General features: G+C 71.8%; 1 non-coding gene across 1 annotated transcript; it reads left to right on the forward strand.

The window, feature by feature from the left end:
- The first annotated feature begins 1,291 nt into the window (after positions 1-1,291).
- On the forward strand, positions 1,292-1,410 carry LOC128829814 (5S ribosomal RNA). The gene has a single exon (XR_008443481.1). It is a non-coding gene; the product is annotated as a 5S ribosomal RNA (ribosomal RNA).
- Positions 1,411-4,224: the final 2,814 nt, after the last annotated feature.

Raw genomic sequence — 4,224 nt, forward strand, 5'->3', positions numbered from 1 at the left:
CCAAGCAGGCCGCCCTGGGCTCACCCTCCCCGGCCGCAGCGAGGGACATCCTCCCGGCCGACAGGATCGGGCCCCTGGAAGTCTGGGGGGGGGGGGGGGGAAATCCGCCCCACGCCTCCGAGGAGGGCTGCCCGGGCGGGCCGGGCCCCGGAGCTCGGAAAAAAAAAAAAAAACACCCCAAAAAAGGATCGGGCCCACTAGAGACATGGACCAGGCCGCCCTGGGCTCACCCTCCCCGGCCGCAGCGAGGGACTGCCTCCCGGCCGACTGGATCGGGCCCCTGGAAGTCTGGAAAAAAGAATGGAACCTGACGCCTCCGAGGAGGGGGCGCCCAGGGAAGGAGGGAGATCCGGGTCGACCTGGTGACCGGACGGGAAAGCGGCCACCGGGCGTGCCCGTTCAAACCTAGGGGTTGACCTGGCGGCCGGAAAGCAAACCGGCCACTGGCTAGCCCCGTCGGCAACCTACGGGTTGACCTGGTGGCCGGGAAGCGAACCGGCCAGCAGGTGAACCCGTTCGATTCCACGGGTTGACCTGGTGCCCGGGAGGGGACTCTGAAAAATGTTCAGCCCTTTCGGCTCGGGGTTGACCTGGTGGCCGAGAGGGGACTCGGACGGCAGGCAAGCCGCCCTGGCCTCACCCACCCCGGCCGCAGCGAGGGACTGCCTCCCGGCCGACTGGATCGGGCCCCTGGAAGTCTGGGGGGAAAAAGAAAATGGAACCTGACGCCTCCGAGGAGGGGGCGCCCAGGGAAGGAGGGAGATCCGGGTTGACCTGGTGACCGGACGGGAAAGCGGCCACCGGGCGTGCCCGTTCAAACCTACGGGTTGACCTGGTGGCCGGGAAGCGAACCGGCCAGCAGGCGAACCCGTTCGATTCCACGGGTTGACCTGGTGCCCGGGAGGGGACTCTGAAAATTTTTCAGCCCTTTCGGCTCGGGGTTGACCTGGTGGCCGAGAGGGGACTCGGACGGCAGGCAAGCCGCCCTGGGCTCACCCTCCCCGGCCGCAGCGAGGGACTGCCCCCCCTCCACCCACCCACCCCCCCCCCCGGCTGACAGGATCAGGGCGCACTGGATGTCCGGGACAATATTTTCCCCGACGCCGGGGAGGGCGGGCGGGCGGAGGGGCTCTGGCGGCCAGCCCGGGCCCCGGAGCTCGAGAAGGAAAAAAGGACCGGGCCCGCGAGAGACGGGGGCCCTGCCGCAGGGGGGCAGTCCGACCGGGGCTCACCGTGCGGCAGGCCCGGGCGTCGGCAGGGGAAAGCGGGCGAGGAGGCGCGGGGGCCGGGTGCCTACGGCCATACCGGACCGAACGCCCCCGATCCCGTCCGATCTCGGAAGGTAAACCGTCCCGGGCCTGGCTAGTACTTGGATGGGTGACCGCCTGGGAATCCCAGGTGCCGTAGGCAGCTTTTCCCGGTCCGAGCCAGCTCTCTCTCCTTTTCTGGGGAGGAAGGAGAGGGGGGGGACGGGCCGGAAAGCCCCTCGTCGCTCCTGCCGAGTCGGAGGTCGCGGCCGCAGGTCACGGGTCTGGGCGCCTGGGGTCCGGCTCCCCACCCGGCTTCCTCCGCGGAGGACCCACCGAAGCCGCTGGGGGAGACCCCGGGCATGGGGCGGACTGGCCCGGACCCTCCCGGCCGCCGGCCCGCAGGACCGCCCCGAATCCCCCCGCCCCGCGGCCACCCAGGCCAGGCCTGGCCAGGCGGGACGGACGGCGGGTGTCCAGCGCCCAGCGGCTTCCGCCAGCGGGGACCCACGGCCCCCAAAGCCGCAGGGGGAGGCCCCGGGCCCGGGACGGACTCGCTCGGACCCCCTGCGCCCGGGCGCCGGCTCGCGGGACCGCCCCGAATCCCCCCGCGGCCACCCAGGCCAGGCCTGGCCAGGCGGGACGGACGGCGGGTGTCCAGCGCCCAGCGGCTTCCTCCAGCGGGGACCCACGGCCCCCAGAGCCGCAGGGGGACACCCCGGGGCCGGGACGGACTCGCTCGGACGCGCTCGGACCCCCTGCGCCCGGCCGCCGGCTCGCGGGACCGCCCCGAATCCCCCGCCCCGCGGCCACCCAGGCCAGGCCTGGCCAGGCGGGACGGACGGCGGGTGTCCAGCGCCCAGCGGCTTCCGCCAGCGGGGACCCACGGCCCCCCAGAGCCGCAGGGGGAGACCCCGGGGCCGGGACGGACTCGCTCGGACGCGCTCGGACCCCCTGCGCCCGGCCGCCGGCTCGCGGGACCGCCCCGAATCCCCCCGCGGCCACCCAGGCCAGGCCTGGCCTGGCCTGGCAGGCCGGCGTGCAGCTCCCCCGGGCTTCCTCCCCCGACGACCCGCGCCCCCCCGAGCCGCAGGCGGAGACCCCGGCCCCGGGGCGGACCGGCCCGGGCTCGCTCGAGCCCCCTGCGCCCGGCCCGCAGGACCGCCCCCCCCCCCCCCGAATCCCCCGGGAGAGGCCCGGCCTGCACGCCACTGACGACCCGCGGCCCCCAAAGTCGCGGGAGGCGCCCCCGGCCCCGGGGGCCGGTTAGCTCCGTGTCGCTCCGCGCCCCCCCCCCGCCCCTCGCTGCCGGGACCGGGCACCGCCCCAGAGTCAGCCGCAGCCGGACGGCCTGAGAGCTGCCCTCCTGTGGACGACGGTGAGTTTACCTTGACACTAACCGGCCATCAGCCAGGTCAACCCCATTGCTAGACTGGGGTGGACCTGGTGGCCGAGTGGGGACTTGGAACATTTGACAGCTGCTCCCCGGGGCTTGACCGCTTGTCCTGAACGCCCCCCCCCCACCCCACCCCCCCCAGCCCCCGGCTCCTGCTCCCCTCTCCCCAGCCTCGGTGCTCCGCTCCCTGCCTCGGAGGCTGCCCCTTTGCGGCGCCTGCATCGCCTCCGAGGACGCGCACCTTCCGGAGGCTGGACGTAAAGCCTGACGCCCGCCACCGCCGCCGACCCGGCTCTCCGAGGGACGACTGTGAGGCCTCCCCCCACCCCCGGACCGCCCTGGGGACGACTGCTAAGCCTCCCCCAACGGACCGCCCGGGGGAAGACTGCTAAGCCTTCCCCGGACCTGCTCCCTCTCGACTATTAAGCCCCCCCTCTGTGGTCCTCAGGACCGCTGCCGCGCAGCCCTCGGAGTGGGGTGACACCCGGGCCGGAAAGCAAAGCGGCCACCAGGTCAACCCGTCGAATCCAATGGGTTGACCTGGTGGCCGGAAAGCAAACCGGCCGCCAGGTCAACCCAGTAGATTCCGCGGGTTGACCTGGTGGCCGCTAAGCACGACTCTTAAGCCTCCGCCGGACCGCCTGGGGAATGGCTATTAAGCCTGCCCCCGGAGTACTCGGGGGGACGACTATTAAGCCTCTCCTGGAACGACTATTAAGCCTGCCCCCGGAGTCCTCGGGGGACGACTATTAAGCCTCCCCCGGACCGGCTCCGTCTCGACTATTAAGCCCCCCCTCTGTGGTCCTCAAGACCACTGCCGCTCTGCCCTCGGAGTGGGGTGACGCCCGGGCCGGAAAGCAAACCGGCCACCAGGTCAACCCGTTGAATCCATTGGGTTGACCTGGTGGCCGGAAAGGAAACCGGCCGCCAGGTCAACCCAATAGATTCAGCGGGTTGACCTGGTGGCCGAACGGGGACTTTGAAAATTTTACAGCTGCTTCCCCTGGGGTTGACCTGTTGTCCCGGTGGGGACTTTGAACATTTGACAGCCGCTACCCGGGGCTTGACCTGTTGTCCTGAACGCCCCCCACCCCACGGCTCCTGCTCCCCACTCCCCAGCCTCGGTGCCCCGCTCCCTGCCTCAGAGGCCGCCTCTCTGCGGCAGCTGCAGCGCGTCCGAGGACGCTCACCCTCCGGAGGCTGGATGTAAAGCCTGACACCCGCCACCGCCGCCGACCCGGCTCTCCCAGGGACGACTGTGAGGCCTCCCCCCACCCCCGGACCACCCTGAGGACGACTGCTAAGCCTCCCCCACCGGACCGCCCGGGGGAAGACTGCGACGCCTCCCGCCAGGCCCCCACCCAGCCTGGGGGGAAGACTGCTAAGCCTCCCCCCCACACACACACTGTCGGGGGATGACGATTAAGCCTCTCCCGGACCGGCTCCGTCTCGACTATTAAGCCCCCCCTCTGTGGTCGTCAAGACCACTGCCGCGCTGCCCTCGGAGTGGGGTGACACCCGGGCCGGAAAGCAAAGCGGCCACCAGGTCAACCCGTCGAATCCAATGGGTTGACCTGGTGG

Source organism: Malaclemys terrapin, unplaced genomic scaffold, assembly GCF_027887155.1.
Source record: "Malaclemys terrapin pileata isolate rMalTer1 unplaced genomic scaffold, rMalTer1.hap1 scaffold_90, whole genome shotgun sequence".
Classification (NCBI taxonomy): domain Eukaryota; kingdom Metazoa; phylum Chordata; order Testudines; family Emydidae; genus Malaclemys; species Malaclemys terrapin.